The 22546-nt window shown below is 39.4% G+C and overlaps 1 long non-coding RNA gene across 9 annotated transcripts in view; it reads left to right on the forward strand.

Moving 5' to 3' along the window:
- The window catches only part of LOC147364604 (uncharacterized), a 169924-nt gene extending 148164 nt beyond the window's left edge, over positions 1-21760 (forward strand). For 5 of the 9 annotated variants that reach the window (XR_015134753.1, XR_015134754.1, XR_015134758.1 and 2 more), the window contains 2 exons: positions 10545-10788; positions 20717-21760. This is a non-coding gene — a long non-coding RNA (uncharacterized LOC147364604). Of the gene's footprint in view, positions 1-10544; positions 10789-14278; positions 14651-15670; positions 16273-20716 lie in introns of those variants that run through there. The other 4 variants (XR_015134756.1, XR_015134761.1, XR_015134757.1 and 1 more) reach the window with 2 other exon arrangements.
- The last annotated feature ends 786 nt before the right edge of the window (positions 21761-22546 follow it).

Below are 22546 nucleotides of genomic sequence, written 5' to 3' on the forward strand. Positions count from 1 at the left end.
CATTATCTTAAGTCAAAGAAGAAATGAGGAAATCTTTCAAAACAAATAGTCAAATCGAAACGATGTAAAAGCCATTCTTAAGAGGCTCCCACTGGCCAAAGATGGGGCAATATGTACATGAAAAAAATTAGAACACATCAGATAATGAAAAATTAATGAATTTATGCAGGTCAGGAAGCAACAGTTAGAACTGGAAATGGAACAGACTGGTTCCAAATAGGAAAAGGAGTGCGTCAAGGCTGTATATTGTCACCTTGCTTATTTAACTTATATGCAGAGTACATCATGAGAAATGCTGGGCTCTAAGAAGCACAAGCTGGAATCAAGATTGCCGGGAGAAACATCAACAACCTCAGATATGCAGATGACACCACCCTTATGGCAGAAAGTGAAGAGGAACTAAGAAACCTCTTGATGAATGTGAAAGAGGAGAGTGAAAAAGTTGACTTAAAGCTCAACATTCAGAAAACGAAGATCATGGCATCCAGTCCCATCACTTCATGGGAAATAGATGGGGAAACAGTGGAAACGCAGGCTGACTTTATTTTTGGGGGCTCCAAAATCACTGCAGATGGTGATTGCAGCCCTGAAATTAAAAGATGCTTACTCCTTGGAAGGAAAGTTATGACCAACCTAGACAGTGTATTAAAAGCAGAGACATTACTTTGTCAACAAAGGTCTGTCTAGTCAAGGCTATAGTTTTTCCAGTGGTCATGTATGGATGTGAGAGTTGGACTATAAAGAAACCTGAGCACCGAAAAATTGGTGCTTCTGAACTGTGGTGTTGGAGAAGACTCTTGAGTGTCCCTTGGACTGCAAGGAGATCCAACCAGTCCATCCTAAAGGAAATCAGTCCTGAATATTCATTGGAAGGACTGATGTTGAAGCTGAAACTCCAGTACTTTGGCCACCTGATGCAAAGAGCTGACTCATTTGAAAAGACCCTGATGCTGGGGAAGATCGAAGGCAGGAGGAGAAGGGGATGACAGAGGATGAGGTAGTTGGATGGCATCACCGACTCAATGGACATGAGTTTGGGTGAACTCCGGGAGTTGGTGATGGACAGGGAGGCCTGGCGTGCTGTGGTTCATGGGGTCACCAAGAGTCAGATATGACTGAACGACTGAACTGAACTGAACTGAAAATGATTAAAAAAAATATGTCTTTAGTTGTTTTTGGAGGTCACTAGGGCACCAGATCATCACTCAAAAATGTATTCAATTCAGCTCAGTTGCTCAGTCGTGTCTGACTCTGTGATCCAATGGACTGCAGCACACAAGGCTTCCCTGTCCATCACCAACTCCTGGAGATTGCTCAAACTCATGTCCATGAAGTCGGTGATGCCATCCAACCATCTCATCCTCCATCGTCCCCTTCTCCTGCTGCCTTCAATCTTTCTCAGCATCAGGGTCTTTTCCAAAGAGTCAGTTCTGTGCATCAGATGGCCAAAGTTGGAGTTTCAGCTTCAGCTTCAGTCCTTCCAATGAATATTCAGGACTGATTTCCTTTAAGATGGACTGGTTGGATCTCCTTGCAATCCAAGGGACTCTCAAGAGTCTTCTTAAACACCACAGTTCAGAAATATCAATTCTTTGGCACTCAACTTTATTTATAGTCCAATTCTCACATCCATACATGACTACTGGAAAAACCACAACTTTGACTAGACTACCTTTGTTGGCAAAGTAATGTCTCTGCTTTTTAATATGCTGTCTAGGTTGGTCATAACTTTCCTTCCAAGGAGTAAGCGTCTTTTAATTTCATGGTTGCAGTCACCATCTGCAGTGATTCTGGAGCCCACAAAAATAGTCTGCCACTGTTTCCACTGTTTCCCCATCTATTTGCCATGAAGTGATGGGACCAGATGCCATGATCTTAGTTTTCTGAATTTTGGTTTTAAGCCAACTTTTTCACTGTCCTCTTTCACTTTCACCAAGAGGCTCTTTAGTTCTTCTTCACTTTCTGCCGGAAGAGTGGTATCATCTGCGTATCTGAGGTTATTGATATTTCTCTGCAATCTTGATACCAGCTTGTGCTTCATCCAGCCCAACATTTCACATGATGTACTCTGCGTATAAGTTAAATAAGCAATGTGACAATATACAGCCTTGACATATGCCTTTCCCAATTTGGAACCAGTCTATTGTTCCATGTCCAGTTCTAACTATTACTTCTTGAAATACAAAAATGTATTAAAAAGGGAAATATCAAGGATTTTATTCTGCCTTTCCTGTATGAACTATATTTCACGATAACCAAATTATTTATGAGGGAAAGTTTTTTATGGAATAATTCAACCAGCGAATGCAGAAGGAATCATGGAATTATAAAATCGTCATTTTGAAACTCCAAATAAAACAATGGATCTAGACAACAATTATGTTTGCTAAAACAGTTAAGTTAAAAGTCAATGAAGAGGGACTTCCCTCATGGCCCAGTGGTTAAGACTGTGCTGCCAATGCAGGATACATAGGTTCCATCCCTGATCAGGGAAATAGATCCTGCACATGGCAACAAAGATCCCACATACTACAACTAAGACCAGGCACAGCCAAATAAATTGAAAAAAAAAAGTCAATGAAGAACTTCATAATGGAAATATTGGATTGCTATCACCTGAATCCACCGATTCCCTTGGTATAATTAAAAATAAAACAACTTGACTGTATAATGATGTCCTACAATAAGAAAAACACACCACTTAAGAAGTATTCTTGCCTAAAAAAATTAGACCTGAATCTTATCCAGCCAATAGCTTTAGCTATCAGCTCACAGAAAATAAGGCAAAGAATATTTTAAACAAAACCACCAAGATGCAATAAATCAAATCCTGAATGAGATATTCTATAGGCCAAATGAGCTAGTTTTTCTGAAATAATGACATAAAAATTGAGGGATGGATTTATAAGCAATGAAAGATATTTAACCAAATCCAATGTATGAAACTGTTTAGATTCTGACTTGAACAAACTTGTGACAAAATACATCTGAGATAATCAGGGAAATTTGAAGATAGACTTAATATTCAATTATATAAACAAATTATTTTAAGTTGTATTATTATCAAAATGGGATAATTGGCATTTTTTAAAACTTCTTAACAGTTAAAGATAGATGTATATAGAAGTATTTCCAGGTGAATTAATATCATGTCTGAGATTTGCTTTAAAATACACCAGGAAAAAAAAGGAGAATAGATTTTTAAAAACTGCTGTTAAATGGGTACTTGTGAGTTCATTATACTTTTCTTTCTACTTTTAAGTTTGAAATTTTCTATCATTAACGGTTTTAAAAAATAAAGAAAAAGATAAACTATTGATATCTAAGTTATCTCTAAATAAACATAGTTTATAAAAAATAGGAAAAATACACCTTGGTGAACATAGAAAAAGAGGGAAAAAAGGAAACTGGACATTTCCAAAAGAATATTTAAATGAACAAAATAATCTGGTGAACTAACCATCTCCTCTATATATTTCCATTTCTCTCTATATTGGCATCACCAACCTAAAAGAACCCAGTTACCTCTCTTCCATATGATTCTAGTAATATTCAGACAAATCCCAGTTCCTCTGACTTTTTTCTTAGAACTAGCTCCTTTCTGTTTGCATGTGTAATGCCACCTAATCCAGCCATGACAAAATTTCCTGTGACTGATGTGATTTACAGTTTGTCTTATAAGGTTATATCTTAGCTCTATTTTTCCAGAAGTCACTAAAAGAGACACCCAAATTGCATAAGTAAGCCCTGTTTGAGTCACAGTACAAGTTGGGATACGACTTATTCCCCCTTAGCCAGGTTGATTCTTCTCCACTGGTGAGTCCTGGCTTTGCCACTTCAGCCCTGACACCAAGTTGGGGGCCTCCCAAGCCTGTTACCCACCATCTACTTACAATAGTGACCAGAAAAAGAAATGAATATTTCTCTTTCTGAAAGCTAATCTATTTCACAGCGTAGCTAACAACCAGCCTGATTCAAAATTAAAATGCTTCCAGTACAGATTTCTCCTTCTCTTCAGAGTCAAGGGCCAGGGGGAACAAGTGCGCCTTGTGTTCTGCCCTCGAGGTCAGCAGATTGAATGTGGCCTTGTGTGTGCTGTGAATGTACAGTGCATGACATCATGCATATTCAGTGGGCTTTCCAACTACTGGAGTCTCACTAGTGGCCCCAAATTTTCTTTTTAGAAAAGCACTCCTCTTTGATTTCTGAGATTGTTCTACTATCCTGTGACTTCCCTTTTTTCTGCCTTAGCCATGACTCCTCCTCCTCCTGACTTGCTCCTTTCCCTCTCCTTCCCTTGCTTTTCCTCTCTTCTGCCTTCTCCTATTCTCTCTTCCCCTCCCTTCCCATCCTCTTTCTCTTTCCATTTTCCATACATAAAACTAACAGCAACTATCAATTTTTTAAAATATCAATTAGGTTCAGTCGCCCAGTCGTGTCAACTCTTTGCGACCTCACAGACTGCAGCATGCCAGGCTTCCCTGTCCATCACAACTCCTGGAGCTTGTTCAAACTCAAGTCCATCGAGTCAGTGATGCCATCCCACCATCTCATCCTTTGTCATCCTCTCCTCCTGCCTTAAGTCTTTCCCAGCATCAGTCTTTTCCAAGGAGTCAGTTCTTCACATCAGGTGTCCAAGGTGTTGGAGTTTCAGCTTCAGTATCAGTCCTTGCAATGAATATTCAGGACTGATTTTCTTTAGAACTGACTGGTTTGATCTCCTTGCAGTCCAAGGGACTCTCAAGAATCTTCTCCAACACCACAGTTCAGAAACATCAATTCTTCAGCACTCAATTTTCTTTATAGTCCAACTCTTACATCCATATATGACTACCGGAAAAACCATAGCTTTGACTCTATGGACCTTTGTCAGCAAAGAAATGTCTCTGGTTTTTAATATGCTGTCTAGATGGTTGTAGCTTTTCTTCCAAGAGCAAGCATCTTTTAATTTCATGGCTGCAGTCACCATCTGAAGTGATTTTGGAGCCCCCCAAAATAAAGTCTGTGACTGTTTCCATTGTTTCCCCATCTATTTGCCATGAAGTGATGGGACAGGGTGCCATGATCTTCATTTTTTGAATGTTGAGTTTTAAGCCAGCTTTCTCACTCTCCTCTTTCACTTTCTCCAAGAGGCTCTTTAGTTGCTCTTTGCCATAAAGGTGGTGTCATCTGAATATCTGAGGTTATTGATATTTTTTCTGGCAATCTTGATTCCAGTGTGTGCTTCATCCAGTCTGGCATTTTACATGATGTACTCTGCATATAAATTAAATAAGCAAGGTGACAATATACAGCCTTGATGTACTCCTTTTCCAATTTGGAACCAGTCCGTTGTTCCATGTCCTATTCTAACTGTTGTTTCTATATGTTTCTCAGGAGGCAGTTAAGGTGGTCTGGTATTCCCATCTCTTTCAGAATTTTCCAGGTTTGTTGTGATCCACATAGTCAAAGGCTTTAGTGTAGTTACTGAAGCAGAAGTAGATGTTTTTCTGGAATTCTCTTGCTTTTTTATGATCCAACGGATGTTGGTAATTTGATCTCTGGTTCCTCTGCATTTTCTAAATCCAGTTTGAACATCTGGAAGTTCTCGGTTTATGTACTTTTGAAGCCTTGCTTGGAGAATTTTGAGCATAACTTTGCTAGCGTGTGAGATGAGTGCAATTGTGCAGTAGTTTGAATATTCTTTGGCATTACCCTTCTTTGGGATTGAAATGAAAACTGATCTTTTCCAGTCCTGTGGCCACTGCTGAGTTTTCCAAATTTGCTGGCATATAGAGTGCAGCAAGCACTTTCACAGCATCATCTTTTAGGATTTGAAATAGCTCAGCTGGAATTCTATCACTTTCACTAACTTTGTTCGTAGTGTTGCTTCCTTAGGTCCGCTTGACTTTTCAATCCAGGATGTCTGGCTCTAGTTGAGTGATCACACCATCGTGGTTATTTGCATCATGAAGATCTTTATTGTATCTTTATTGTATTCTGTGTATTCTTGCCACCTCTTCTTAATATCTTCTGCTTCTGTTAGGTACATACCATTTCTGTCCTTTATTGTGCCCATCTTTGCATGAAATGTTTTCTAATTTTCTTGAAGAGATCTCTAGTCTTTCCCATTCTGTTGTTTTCCTCTATTTCTTTGCATTGATCGCTGAGGAAGGCTTTCTTATCCCTCCTTTCTATTCTTTGGAAATCTGTATTCAGATGGATGTGTTTTTCCTTTTGTCCTTTGCCTTTGCTTCTCTTCTTTTCTCATCTATTTGTAAGTCCTCCTCAGACAACCATTTTGCCTTTTTGCATTTCTTTTTCTTGAGGATGGTTTTGATCATGGCCTCCCACTCAATCAAATCTAATCCCTTGAATTTATTTGTGACTTCCTCTGTATAATCGTAAGGGATTTGATTTAGGTCATATCTGAATGGTCTAGTGGTTTTTCCTACTTTCTTCAATTTAAGTCTGAATTTGGCAACAAGGAGCTCATGATCCAAATCACAGTCCGCTCCCAGTCTTGTTTTTGCTGACTGTGTAGAGCTTCTCCATCTTTGGCTGCAAAGAATATAATCAATCTGATTTCAGTATTGAGCATCTGGTGATGTCCATGTGTAGAGTCATCTCTTGTGTTGTTGGAAGAGGGTGTTTGCTATGACCAGTGCATTCTCTTGGCAAACTTTGCCATGCTTCATTTTGTACTCCAAGGCCAAACTTGCCTGTTACTCCAGGTATCTCTTGACTTCCTACTAAATATAATTTTATTTATTTTATTTTTGGCCGTGCTGAGTCTTCATCGCTGCATGTGGGCTTTCTCTAATTGTGGCGAGCAGGGACTTCTCTGTTGTTGTGGTGCTTGTGCTTCTCATTGCAATGGCTTCTCTTGTTGAGGAGGACAGGCTGTAGGGTGAGTGGACTGCAGTAGTCGTTTCACGTGGGCTCAGTAGTTGCGGGTCCCAGGCTCTAGAGCACAGGCTTAATAGTTATGGTGTACGGGCTTAGTTGCTCCTCAGCATGTGAGATCTTCCCCCACGAGGGACTGATGTCGCCTGCATTGTATCCTGCAACCCATGTCTCCTGCATTGGCAGGTGGTTTCCTTACCACTGAGCCACTAGAGAAGCTCTCAGATTCTTAATCTAGTTTTTAAGCACAATTATTTCTAGCCACTCAAAGGAAACTTCAACTTGTACTTGGTACAGCATTTTGAAATGAAAGCCTCAGTTTAGGCCAGCCTAGCCAGGGCTTTCCTGGTGGCTCAGATGGTGAAGAATCTGCCTGCAACGTGGGAGACCTGGGTTCGATCCTTGGCCTGGGAAGATCCCCTGGAGGAGGGCATGGCAGCCCACTCCAGTATTCTTGCCTGGAGAATCCCCATGGACAGAGGAGCCTGGTTGGCTACAGTCCATGGGGTCACAAAGAGTCAGACACGACTGACTGACAAAGCACAGAACACACAGCCAGATATCTCAGAAGCCAACCCTCTGATGGCCATTGGGATTAGTGCTTATTTACTCATCTTTGCTAAAGTGAGACAAGAAGAGGAATGAACGTTTAGTTAAGAAGCAAGGACAATTTGTTTTTCTTAAAGCTGATTTCTGGTTAATATCTGAATGGGAAGGTATTTGAAGCTTGCATCCAAAAGAATATTGTTTGGCCTTTGAGAAATGGGCCACTCAAAGTCAGAAACACAGGCAGATATCTCCATGTATTTGTCTGTTGGCGTTTGAAATTATATAATCCTCAAATAAATGAATTACAGCCCCTGCATCTGGCAGGACTTCTCCTCCAGGCTGAGAAGCAGTTTGGGTCCCGGCAGCTGGAGAATTTACAGACACCAGAGTCCAGTTTCCAGCTGAGCAGGGGAGAGGCTCGAGCAGAAGCCAGCCAGGTGCAGGCCAAGCTCAGGGCTACAGATGGGGAGAGGGGCTTCCATGTGGGTGAGGGTCAGCCCGAGGGCGGATTTGCCAAAACTGAGATGATCTGGAGGGCTCTGGAATTCTCATTAGGCCTTGGTGGTGAGATGAAATTTGGACTTTGATCCTCTGGGCAAGGTCAGACCCCCTTGAGAGGGATTCTAATCAGAGCTTACCCTCTGTTTCATGGAGGGGGGGAAAATTTGCAACGTCCTGAACACAGAAAAGAAACCTCTTTTAAAGCTGTCTTTTTTCAAAGGGGAAGTATGTCATTTTAGACATTCAGGTACAATGTAAACAGGATTTAATAGCTTAGCTGAGAAATTGTTGCTTTGTTTGCCTTGAAGAAGCTGTGTAAAAATATTCAGGACTGCTTGACCGTTTTCTAAAATTTAAATGCGTGTGGCCGACACTGTGGGTGGGGGTGGGGAAGTGGGGTGGGTGCTTGGCATGTAAGGATGGTCCGGGGCCCTAATGATAGGTTGACTTGGTCATGTGGCTTTGTACAATTTAGAAGGGTAAAACCAGTGTCTCTTTCTATGCTGACTTCTATAACCACCCCTTTGTATCACATGGCAGCCAAGGCTATTTTGGGGTCTGGCTAAAAGGATGTTAAATTAAAGATATACATTGAGTTTGGGTTCAGTGAGATATATTTATATAGTTTGCAGGTATTCTGGGTATACTTATTTCTGGCTGTTTGAATATAAGAGTGGCTTTTAGGAATGATCTTAAAAATTTTAAGTTTTAGCTATAACTCACATATTATAAACTTGACCTTTTAAAAGCATATAGTTTAGTGACTTTAGTATGTTCCGCACTCCAGTACTCTTGCCTGGAAAATCCATGGATGGAGGAGCCTGCTAGACTGCAGTCCATGGGGTCGCGAAGAGTCAGACACGACTGAGCGACTTCACTTTCCCTTTTCACTTTCCTGCGTTGGAGAAGGAAATGGCAACCCACTCCAGTGTTCTTGCCTGGAGAATCCCAGGGATGGCGGAGCCTGGTGGGCTGCCGTCTATGGGGTAGCACAGAGTTGGACACGACTGAAGCGACTTAGCAGCAGTAGCCGCAAAGTTGTGAAACTATCACAGCTCTTTAATTCTAGAACATTTTCATCCCTCCCCTAAAGAAACCACATCAGTAGTCCCTACCTATTCTCTCCCTTCCTCTCACCAGCCGACTCCTAAATCCCTTCCTAAATATCTTCTGTTTCTGAATTTGCTTATTCTGGACACTTCATATAAATGGAATCATATAATATATGTGCCTGTTGTGTCTGGCTTTCCTTACTTAGCACAGTGTTTTCAAGGCTTATCTACATTTTAGCATGAATCAGTATATTATTCCTTTTTGTGCCTGAATAGTGCTCCATTTTGTTAATCCATTCATCAGTTGATAGACATTTTGGGTTGTTTCCAGGAATACTCTTCCTAATCAGTGTGTTAATTCTTTCAGTGTGAAGGTCCAGGGCCAGTGGTATTATCATTATCAGCCAGATAATGAGGGTTGTTATCATTATCAGCCAGAGTGTGAGGGTTGTAGAGGAAAAATAAGTTTGAGATAGTCAGAAACTTTCATGCTAGAGGAATGACTAAACCCATCTATTCTTTGGAAAAACAACAAGACCCTACTTTATAAAACAGGGAACTATATTTAATATCTTGTAATACTCATGCAAAGAGTTGACTCATTGGAAAAACCCTGATGCTGGGAGGGATTGGGGGCAGGGGAAGAAGGGGACAACAGAGGATGAGATGGCTGGATGGCATCACCGACTCGATGGACATGAGTTTGAGTGAACTCCGGGAGTTAGTGATGGACAGGGAGGCCTGGCGTGCTGCGATTCATGGGGTTGCAAGGAGTCGGACACGACTGAGCAACTGAACTGAACTGAACTGAACTGAATAATGGAAAGGATATGAAAAATAATGTATATATATGTATGTATGTATGACCATGTAACAACCACTTTGCTGTGCAGGAAAAATTAACACAACATTGTAAATCAACTATACTTCAATGAAATAGGAAAAAATTAAAAAATGAATCTATTCTCTTAACATGTGATATTACCAAGTTGTTGTCCGAGACTATCAAAATATTTGCAGGCAAAAAATCTAGGACAATATTATAGAGGCATGTCAGGTAGTTTGTTAATTAAAATATCCTTTTTCTGGATTTGGGGGATTTTTGGGTAATTATCAATTTTTTCCAAAATGTGTGATTTGTGGTTTATTTTCTCACTTTAAATAAAAACTTTAAAATCTAATTTTATATTTGTAATTTCGTATTTCTTTTCTTAAAGAAAGCCCCTCCACCCCCCACCAAGTTATGCATATAAGCTGGCAATCCCTTACAGTGAGGATCCGCCATGCCTGAGGGCAGCCCTTTCAACCCACTTTCCTTGTCGTATACTTTGAGGTGGTCAGATGTGAGGGATTTCCTCCCAGGGAATTATACAGAAAGCTGCTCATTTTGTGGTTTTTCCACCCTTCTATTGTCTACCCTTTTCCTTCTCACCCCGGGAGGCTTCCAGGAGAAACTAGCTCACAGAGCACCTTCATTGAGCATGCAATACCTTCAAGAGTTGTTGTAATGGAACGTCGCTTAGCAGATGTTCCCGTCTCTGCTCCCCTTCCCTTTAGGGTGGAGTCTACTTCCCCACTGATGATGGGCTTGGCCATGTGACTTGCTCTGGCCAGTGGAACATGGACAAAGAAGTCCACGTGACAGTTCTAAGCACCAGCTTTAGGAACTCTACAGTTAGATCAAGCTCTAGAAGCCTGTCGTCCTTCATTGTGGGCCCTGGAAGAAGATGTACAGGATGGACCTGCGTCCTGAAACCTACATTCAGCCTGAAGAGGAGCAGCTGCCATGGACCTGCAGACTGTGAGTGAGAAATAAATATTTGTTATTCCAAGTTATTGAGATGGCCGTGTCTAAAAACACAGTAGTACTGCCGCAGCAGCTGACTCGTCAATTGCACATTGCCAATCTGAACAGCATAACTAATATCATTGATCTCTCAGGAGGCAACTAAGCTTAGTCCCAGAGTGAGTCCCAAATTGACTACAAGAGGACCTTTTAGTGTCTACCATGGTGTGAGCTCTGTACCTTTTTCAGAGAAGGGGCAATTTTAGATTCAGTGTTTCCCTGTTGAGATAAACAGTGGTAAAGAAATAAAATCAATAAAATGAAAAAGATAAACTGTAAGAAGAGAGAAATAGAAGTAACATAAAATTGTTCAACAATGTGATCAGCTGAAAAAGATCACAAAGACTGTCTGAACAATGGTGGTTAAAGCAGCAACAGAGGATAAAGTGGGTTTCTTCACAGCAGGCACTGCTTACAGGCTGAGCATCCCTACCGGAAAGCCTCAGACACTCTGATGAGACGAAGATGGAGCAGAAGACAGACTAGGGGTGAGCTGGAGGAGCCTGTTGTGCATTTCTCTTCCTGGCTCTGCATTTAGTGAAATCAGCTCTGGTGGGAGCATCTACACCAGAAAAATGAGCAAGTGCTATATAGATAAGGGTTCTTTTCCTCAGAGAACTAGTTGTTAAACGTTTAACAGTGCATCACTGTGACAAACCATAATAATCTTTCAGAGGAAATACCAGAGAATATCAAGCAGTCCTGGCAGAAGTTCAAAAGCATACAAACCCTTAACCACTTCATCTCACTACCCCCTGCCCACTGCAGTGCCCCACGACTCCCTGAAAGCCCACTTTCTCAAACACTTTCTTGTTATGCCAAGCAGGAAGCTTCCCAGGGGCTCTTAGAACAGGCCAGAAAACAGAGTACATTCTCAAGGAGAAGCAAAAGAATGGATGAAAATATGACTCCTGACATAACAGGGCATGCCACCCCTGAGCACAAAGTGAAACTTGAACTATCCCTTTGATCTTATGAGGAACGTATAAAGCAAAGTAAAAGGGCCCTTAACAGCACTTGTATTTGTAGAAGAGCAAATCTCACTTCCCTTATGCTTTTTCTCCAAAATCTGCAACTCTGTCTTGAGTAGAATTGCAGATGGTTTTTTCATTCCCTTTTTTTAAATGTCTGGAGAAACAGCTCAACTTTCCAAGTAGAATTATTAAAAGAATTTGGGGTAGGATGTAAAACCTTTCACTTTTTCCTAGTTGTCAACTCTTCCTACATTATCATAAGTTCTCATAAGCTTAGTGACTTCCCTCCTGTTCCCTCCCCTCCTGGGCTATACTTTTGTGATTTTTGTCAGTAGGCTCAAGGGACACAATTACCTCCACCGATTGGGTTGTGGTGGGACGAGGTCAAGGGTATGGGGAGAGAGAGAGAGAGTGACTAGGCAGCTATGTTGAGTTAACGTGACATCCTTTTTAAGGATGGACATAGTGGACATAGTCCACTTTGCATAGTTGTCATTTTTCGTGCTGATGTCTTTGTCTTGTATGTATGACTCCATCAGTGCTGTCTGTAACATCCTCATAAGAACAATTAAAAGTTTAATTTAATGGCTATAATATGTAGAGAAAAATGAAAAGAATCTCCACATCCTGAGAAAGCTTCAAAAAAGATAAACCCTGTACTTTAGTGAAAAATAATGCTTTAATGTTTTCATTATAAAAGCATCCATGCATATTAAAGAAGATTTTGCTTCTATGGAAGCAAAACCCAAAATAGCTAAATCTGCAGGATATGGACTTTTTGTTTTCTAGAGTTTTCAGGTCCATTTTGGTTGGATTGTCTCTAACATCTATTGATGTGTGTGCACTTGTACTTATTCAGATATAGAGCAAAAGATGCAAATGGGCAGCTTTGGGGCCAAAAAAATCATCTGGCCTGTTTTATCTGGCCTGGGAAATATATTTATACTTTAAATTCAGATTTAACATGCAAAACTGAAGAGATTTCGCTTGAAATCCATACTTAGAATTTTTCTTGAAAACTTTAGATGCATTCTCAAATGTCAAGAGTGAAGAAGAGGTGGTCTCCCTCAGAAGGGGCAGGTGCTTGCCAACTTGAAAATTGTCCCAGTGCAGTTTCTTTTATTTATGCTGTGTTTGACTCCTGTTGGTATTTAAATTTAATGCTCTTGATATAGAAGTTTTCAAAATAATTGCACCCAGTTTTTCCATGCAGCTTTAGCTTGGAAAAAAGTTCAGCATTTTTCTCTAAGCAGTAGCTCACTAGGCTTTCCGTATGTTTTCTCTATGATTGTACCAATGCATGTGAAATAGTACATATCAAGTGTGTAATAGTTTAAAGAGCAAGATAGCTGTTATTTGTAATGTTTTCTTCCCATGTTTTCTATGTGAATATCCTTTTTATTAGTGGGAATCATATTACACATGCAGTTTCATATCCAGCTTTTTAAATTTTTTCTTGTATTATAAATACTTACACTACTCATTGAGTATGTACTGCTTAGTTAACTTAGTCTCTCCAACTTCCCTGATAGCTCAGTTGGTAAAGAATCTGCCTGCAATGCAGGAGACCTGGGTCAATTCCTGGGTCAGGAAGATCCTTGGAGGACTTCCCTGGGGGCTCAGGTGGTAAAGTGTCTGCCTTCAGTGCAGGAGACCTGGGTTCAATCCCTTGGTCAGGAAGATCCTCTGGAGAAGGAAATGGCAACCCACTCCAGTACTCTTGCCTGGAAAATCCCATGGACGGAGGAGCGTAGTATGCTACAGTCCATGGGGTCGCAAAGAGCCGGACATGACTGAGCGACTTCACTTCACTTCACTTCATTTCACCCGCTCCAATATTCTTGGGCTTCCCTTGTGGCTCAGCTGGTAAAGAATCCACCTGCAATGCAGGAGACCTGGGTTTGATCCCTGAGTTGGGAAGCTCCCCTGGAGAAGGGAGAGGCTACCAACTCCCGTATTCTGGCCTGGAGAATTCTATGAACTGTATAGTCCATGGGGTCGCAAAGAGTCAGACACAACTGAGCGACTTTCACTTCACTGCACCCCCACATGTTTACCTATTTAGGTTTTTCTTTTTCTGTCATAATTATATTATAATAAATATCTTTGAGCTTGAAAGCTTTTTTTCTCTATTGAGGATTCTTTCACTAGGATACATGCCTAGAAGTGGGCTAAGAGAAAAGGGAAGGTTAGACAACAGCCTGATCCAGATATCATAGCCAAAGTCCAAAATAGCTATATCCACAGGATGCAGATTTTTCATTTTTTTTAGCATATAGTGTTTTTGGGTCCAAAATCCTAATGAGGCCAGTAGTCTTGGAGGCCACTTTACATTTTCCTCCACAGGTAATTTCTCCATTTCTTTATCCTTCTCTCCAGTTCATCCTACCACCTGGAAATTATTCTTGAAAAAAGATCCATCCAAAGTTTACTGTCCTGAATCTGAATCATTTATTTAACTTTGTTCACAGAGGCGTGTAACCAAACTAGAAGCCGGGTACCATGAATCTGGACTGTGGGGCTGGATTAAAATTGCCTAAGATGGAAAGGAGAGGCTGACGTGGCTGCTCAGACTCCCAAGCCAAGGGCAACAAGGGGAGCGGACCTTGCTCACTGCCTGGAGCTGTTTACTAGTGACGTGGAGTCAAACAGCTTTTCATATATTTCTTTCTATGAATACTTCATAAAGCCAGAGTTTGGAGGGAAAGGGGAAATATGAACATCTGAAACCTAATTTGAATAAATGAATATACCTAACCGGAGCAAACTGTAATCGAACTTGACAGGAGCAAGTTGTTTCTTGGTTGAATTTGAAATTTATTTCATTAAACATATTTTTCTTAGTTTCTGCTTCTGGGCTTTAGGATTTGATTCTAGTGATTTTACTACCTGGGAAACTGAGAGGGTTTGTGTATCTGTAACTTTCATATAACTTTCATGAAGTTGTAGTTACTTGTCCCTAGTTCACAGTAGTGGTGGTGGTTAGTTGCTTAGTCGTGTCCGACTCTTTGCAACCCATGGACTGTAGCCCACCAGGCTCCTCTGTCCATGGGATTTCTCAGGCAAGAATACTGGAGTGGGTTGCTGTTTCCTTCTCCAGGGGAGCTTCCTGACCCAGGGATTGAACCCACATCTCCCGCACTGCAGATGGATTCTTTACCACTGAGCCATACTGTGCTTGGTAATGTAAAAATGTCAGCAGTCACTTGCCTGGAAACTATCAAAGAAGTTTCCTCTCGGGGATTTGTTCAAGTTCATTTCCAGGCATATTCAAATAGAGAAGACTAAACCTGTTAATATTCTCACTTCAGTGGTTTTATGCAGCTTCATAGAGGCATTTATTGCCATTAGTAAAGAAGAAAACTAGGTACTTCTTTATACAGTAGGTACATTAGTGTTCAAGTTAATAAAAAGAGTGATGGAAATGATTTCAAGATAAAGAAACTCTATCTCAGGGAACATAAAAAAGGCCAGGTGGGACTTTAATTTGTAAACACATTACTTTGTAAATATTGTTCACAGTACGTTAATATAAGTATTGATTTTCACATCAGGGATAGCAAACCTTGCCAAATCCTAGCCTGCTTTTGTTCAGATTATGAGCTAGGAAGATTTATTTGTGTATTTAATATAAGCTTCTTTCACCAAAATGTCAAAGGTAGTGAGTACATATTTATTCTTCCTGTGTCTTTCATCTAAGTTATAGCAAGCACTTAACAAATGCTTCTTTGGTAAGCGATGACTATCTATCTATGTAATATCTATCAATGTATATGTATAGATAAGTATCTATCAATGTATAAAAAGCAGAGACATTATTTTGCCAACAAAGGTCTGTCTAGTCAAAGCTATTGTTTTTCCAGTCGTCATGCATGGATGTGAGAGTTGGACTATAAAGAAAGCTGAGTGCCTGAAGAATTGATGCTTTTAAACTGTGGTGTTGGAGAAGACTCTTGAGAGTCCCTTGGACTGCAAGGAGATCCAACCAATCCATCCTAGAGGAAATCAGTCCTGCATACTCGTTGGAAAGACAGATGCTGAAGCTGAAACTCCAGTACTTTGGCCACCTGATGTGAAGAACTGACTCACTAGAAAAGACCCTGATGCTGGGAAAGATTGAAGGCGGGAGGAGAAGGGGACAACAGAGAATGAGATGGTTGGATGGCATCACTGGCTCGATGGACATGAGTTTGAGTAAACTCTGGGAGTTGGTGATGGACAGGGAAGCCTGGCGTGCTGCAGTCCATGGGGTTGCAAAGAGTCGGACATAGCTGAGTGGCTGAACTGAACTGAACTGATCAATGTATAAATGATACTGTTTAGAATAGGCTCAATTACCATGGGCATCTAAATTTTATAAATTATTTTTATTTACTCATGTTTTAATGGCTTTCCATAAGAATATATCATCTAGACTGTATACCTGTATGTAAAATTAATAGAATATATGAGGATGAGAATAGGCTTTTTATCTTTTCCTGGTTTTATTGAAATATGACTGGCATATAACATAGTATTCGTTTTAGATGTATAACATGATGATATGATATGTTTATATATCACAAAATGATCACCACGGTAAGTTTAGTTAACATCCATCACTTCATGTAGTTATGAATTTTGTGTTCTTATAATGAGAACTTTAAAAATCTAGTCTCTTAGCACCTTTTAAGTATGATACAGTATTGTTAACTTTAGTCACCATGCAGTACTTTATTATTTTTTAAATATTGATGTATTTGACTGCATTGGGTCCTAGTTGCAGCATGCAGGATCTTTTTTTTTTTTAATTAATTAATTTATTTTAATTGGAAACTAATTACTTTACAATATTATAGTGGGTTTTGCCATACATTGACATGAATCAGCCATGGATGTTCGTGTGTCCCCCATCCTGAACCCCCCACCCAACTCCCTCCCCATGCCATCCCTCAGGGTTATCCCAATGCACCAGCTTTGAGTGCTATGTTTCATGCATTGAACTTGGACTGGTGATCTGTTTCACATATGGTAATATACATGTTTCAATGCTATTCTCTCAAATCATCCCACCCTTGCCTTCTTCCACAGAGTCCAAAAGTTTATTCTTTATATCTGGGTCTCTTTTGCTGTCTCACCTATAGGGTCATTGTTACCGTCTTTCTAAATTCCATATATATGCATTTATATATTGTATTGGTGTTTTTCTTTCTGACTTACTTCACTCTGTATAATAGTCTCCAGTTTAATCCACCTCATTAGAACTGATTCAAATGCCTTCTTTTTAATAGCTGAGTGATATTCCATTGTGTATATGTACCACATCTGTCTTGCCAGTTATTTTGCTGATGGACATCTAGGTTGCTTCCATTCCTAGCTATTGTAAACAGTGCTCTGATGAACATTGGGGTACATGTGTCTCTTTCAATTCTGGTTTCCTCGGTGTGTATGCCCAGCAGTGGGATTGCTGGGTTGTATGGAAGTTCTGTTTCCAGTTTTTTAAGGAGTCTCCACACTGTTCTCCATATTGGCTGTACTAGTTTGCATTCCCACCAACAGTGTAAGAGGGTTCCCTTTTCTCCACACCCTCTCCAGCATTTATTGTTCGTAGACTTTTTGATAGCAGCCGTTCTAACTGGAGTGAGATGGTCCCTCATTGTGGTTTTGATTTGCATTTCTCTGATAATGAGTGATGTTGAGCATCTTTTCATGTGTTTGTTAGCCATCTGTATGTCTTCTTTGGAGAAATGTCTGTTTAGTTCTTTGGCTCATTTTTTGATTGGGTCGTTTATTTTTCTGGAATTGAGCTGCATGAGCTGTTTGTGTATTTTGGAGATTAATTCTTTGTCAGTTGCTTCATTTGCTATTATTTTCTCCCATTCTGAAGGCTGTCTTTTCACCTTGCTGATAGTTTCCTTTGTTGTGCAAAAGCTTTTAAGTTTAATTAGGTCCCATTTGTTTATTTTTGTTTTTATTTCCATTACTCTGGGAGGTGGGTCATAGGGGATCCTGCTGTGATTTATGTCATAGAGTGTTTTGCCTATGTTTTCCTCTAGAAGTTTTATAGTTTCTGGTCTTACATTTATATCTTTAACCCATTTTGAGTTTATTTTTGTATATGGTGTTAGAAAGTGTTCTAGTTTCATTCTTTTACAAGTGGTTGACCAGTTTTCCCAGCACCACTTGTTAAAGAGATTGTCTTTTCTCCATTGTATATTCTTGCCTCCTTTGTCAAAGATAAGGTGTCCATAGGTGCGTGGATTTATCTCTGGGTTTTCTATTTTGTTCCATTTACCTATATTTCTGTCTTTGTGCCAGTATCGTACTGTCTTTACAACTGTAGCTTTGTAGTATAGTCTGAAGTCAGGCAGGTTGATTCCTCCAGTTCCATTCTTCTTTCTCAAGATTGCTTTGGCTATTCAAGGTTTTTTCACAATTTCCATACAAATTGTGAAATTATTTGTTATAGTTCTCTGAAAAATACCATTGGTAGCTTGATAGGGATTGCATTGAATCTATAGATTGCTTTGAGTAGTATACTCATTTTCACCATATTGATTCTTCTGATTCATGAACATGGTCTATTTCTCCATCTGTTTGTGTCCTCTTTGATTTCTTTCACCAGTGTTTTATAGTTTTCTGTATATAGGTCTTTTGTTTCTTTAGGTGGATTTGTTCTTAAGTATTTTATTCTTTTTGTTGCAATGGTGAATGGAATTGTTTCCTTAATTTCTCTTTCTGTTTTCTCATTGTGAGTATAGGAATGCAAGGGATTTCTGTGTGTTAATTTTATATTCTGCAACTTTACTATATTCATTGATTAACTCTAGTAATTTTCTGGTGGTGTCTTTAGGGTTTTCTATGTAGAGGATCATGTCATCTGCAAACAGTGAGAATTTTACTTCTTTTCCAATCTGGTTTCCTTTTATTTCTTTTTCTTCTCTGATTGCTGCGGCTAAAACTTTCAAAACTACATTAAATAGTAGTGGTGAGAGTGGGCACCCTTGTCTTTTTCCTGACTTTAGGGGAAATGCTTTCAATTTTTCACCACTGAGGATAATGTTTGCTGTGGGTTTATCATCTATGGCTTTTATTATGTTGAAGTATGTTCCTTCTATAGCATGCAGGATCTTTAGTTGTGGTATGTGAACTTCTTAGTCACATAGTTACTAAGAAGTTACTAAGAAGTTTCAGAGAACAGTGCCTAGTTCTCTGACCACAGGTCAAACCCGGGCCACTGCAATGAGCACATGGATTCTTAGCCACTGGACCACTAGGAAAGTCCCATTATGCTGTACTTTACACCTCAGAATCTATTCATCTTATACCTGGAATTTTATGTATTGACCACCTTCATTGATTTTTTCCACCGCCTCCCCACCCCCAGCCTCTGGTAGCCACCAGTTTATTTTCTGTTTCTATGAATTTGGATCATAGAAAATATGAAAAAGATCATATAGTATTTGTGTTTGTCTGTGTTGTTTCACTTAACATAATGGTCTCAAGTTCCCTTCATGTTGTTGCAAATGGCAGAATTTCCTTGTTTTTATGACTGAATAATATTCTATTGTAGATATACAATATTTTCTTTAGCCATTCATCTGTCAGTGAACGCTTATGTTGTTTCCATGTCTTAGCTGTTATAAATAATATTGCAATGACCATGGAGGTGCAGATATCTCTTGGGTATGTTAGTTTCATTTCCTTCAGATACATACCCAGAAATGGAATTGCTAGATCGTATGGTAGTTCTATTTTTAATTTTTTTGAGGAAACTCAATACTGTTTTCCATAATGACTGCACCAATTTACATTCTAATCAACATTCACTTTCCCTTTTCTCTAGTTCCTTGGCAATGCTTATTTCTCATGTTTTTGATGATAGCCATTCTAACAGGTATGAGGTGATATCTCATTGTGATTTTGGTTTGCATTTCCCTGATGATTAGGAATGTCAAGGACCTTTTTATATACCTGTTGGCCATCTGCTGTTCTTCTTTAGAAAAATGTCTATTCACTTCTTCAGCCCATTTTTAATTGGATATTTTTGCTATTGAATTGTGTGAGTTCTTTATATATTTTGGGTATTAACCCCTTATCAGATACATAGCTAGTTCACAGTATGTTAATGTAAGTATTGATCTCTATGTCAGAGCTAGCAACTTTGACAAATCCTAGTCTGCTCTTGTATAGTCTGTGAGCTAAGAATAATTTTTAAATGTTTAAATGGTCAGGAAAAAAACCAAAAGGAAAATAATACTTTGTGACTTGTGAAAATTATATGAAATTCAGACTTTAGTATCTATACATCAAGCCATATTGGAACACAACAATCATGCCTGTTTACTTATGTATTGTCAATGGCTACTTCTGTGCTATGAGGGCAGAGTTGAACAGTTGTGACAGAGACCATCTGGCCTACAAGACCTAAAATATTTACTCTCTATCCCTTTACAGAAAAATTTTGCTGACTCCCACTCCAGTGGATTTAGAGACATAACATGACACATCTTAACCCTCTTACTGAGAGATTCTGTCATTAGTAGAAGATCTAAGAGAGATGACCCACATGACTTGAAATCAAGTATTGAACCTATATTGGCTAAATTTGTAGGTGCCTCTAAATAAGGCAGGATAAGGAGAACGTTGTTCATTGAAAGTTAGAAAAAGAATTAAAATGAATATGATAAAGGATTATTTTGAAATAGTCATTTAGGATCTAAAATGAAATACTAAAGGTACAAATTGAGGAAAACTGAGGGAAAGTATGGCATTAACATTCTGATGAACAGTGTCAAATCATAATGTTAAAAAGTAACTCACATTCACAAGAGAAGCAAACGTAGGCAAGCTTTAGTAACAATGCCATTTGCGTCAGCTTGAAAACAATGCTTCTCCCAAGCTCAGGAACTGTGCCTTCTGGTTCTTAGGGTTCTCTCACTGTGGACTCCATAAAGGCTGTTGACTCCTGAGCTGATATAAACGCTGGTGTCCGGATTTTGGAGCTCCAAACTAAGACGTGAGACTGAGGGTTCTACAAAGATAACTGTGAGTGGGGAGAAATAGATGGATGGAAAATGACCCTCAAAGCTGGTATGTCTAAGCTGGGGAATGAAGACGGAGCAGCAAGCACACAGACTGGATGTGAAAATAAGCCTCTCCACTTATTAGCCAAGTACTTTAACCTATCTTAGCTTCTTTATCTAAATTTCCTTATCTATGAAATGAAAATATCTCTTTAGGTGATTCTTAAAGGAATTAAAAGAGATAATGTCAAAGGAACTTTGTAAAACGCAAACAGATGTGGGGCACTGTTGTTGATAGACAGCCGAGCTGGGATAGTGATTATCCTCAAGTATTGAAGAAGTATTCCATACGGTTGTTGAATCTGTACACTGAACAAGGAGTTGCAGCCAAAATGGCCAATGGGGGCTTGCCAGACTGTTGCCCTGGCTCAGACTAAATTCATAAAGGATATAAGAGCACCTTTCTCATGCTAAGGCATCCTCTGCCTGGCAGGACAAGCACCCACCCAGAAGAGGTATCTTTCCCCATTCAGTTTCATGAAGGTGCCGTGTAGGTTTTGCGCATTTTTATATAAATATACAGCAGCATTGTATATTCAATGGTAGTCAAGAGGATAATGCTAGACAGTTGTTTTCCATCTCCTCAGTGGAGATGCAGTATTTGTTGAACTTGAAGTTAAAGGAGAGCTCAGGCAAAGAGAAGCTCTGTTGATCTAAGAGAGCTCAAACATTAGACCACTTGAAGTGACAATAGAATATCCATCTTTGAAAAATCTTTTAAGACAAAATAGGAGATCCTCTAGATGTCTGCCATCTAAACATCTCTCTGACACATTTTCTGGTTCTCTGATTCTTATATTATCCTGAGTTTAAAAGACTTTAAGCCTGCCCTGTGGCTTTTCCCTGGTTCACTCACCAGGAAAAATAAAAAATTATTTCTTTTTCTTAGTTGGATTTGTATTTGTCAAATACCAAACTGCATTGCATAGTAATAATAAGTTAAACAAAAACAGACAGGAAATATTTGAAACTTTTGGGAGTCTATAGATGTCTCATGTCCTGTGCATAGAACTTCTTTACAAAATTTTTTCTGACATGTATTGCTTAATCCATTCAACTTTGTAACCTAGTCTGTAAGAATTGCTTCCCAAATGGCGATGTTTCCTCTGCATTAACATGAGGTTAGCCAGTGAGTGATATAATCTGTCGACATCAACAAGGATAATACTGCCTGCTCTGAGCCAGGAGTTGAAATCAAAGCAAACAGGTAAGCTGTTGGCCTGAGCCAGCTGTACCTTCCAAAGATCCCAGCATGCTGATTTCCCTTCCATTTTTGGAAATGCTGCAGGAATTATAGCTGAATGTTCCTGTGTTGAAATAATGGCTTTACCTTCAGGACCACTTTATGCAGAGGACTCTGTTTTCAATATAGTTTTGCAAACAGTGACCTTATCTGTATAAATTTGCCCCATAGAGAACCATCTTTTTTTTTTCCCCAGTGATAGCAAATGGCCCACAAATGAATACTGCTTAAAATGCATTCATTGACTGAAGGAGTGCTCAAACACTTCTAATATAGAATAGTTTACATTATAAAATACCTTTAAATGTTATGTAAGCTTTTATAACAACTCTGAGAGTCACAGACAAATATAATCCTCGTTTAGCAGATGAGGAAATACACCTGGAAGGAAGTTAAATGTCAGAATCAGAATCATAAAAGTCAGTAGCTAA

Source organism: Bos grunniens, chromosome 10, assembly GCF_055505025.1.
Source record: "Bos grunniens cultivar Pamir isolate PY7600 chromosome 10, Bosgru_T2T1.0, whole genome shotgun sequence".
Lineage (NCBI taxonomy): Eukaryota > Metazoa > Chordata > Mammalia > Artiodactyla > Bovidae > Bos > Bos grunniens.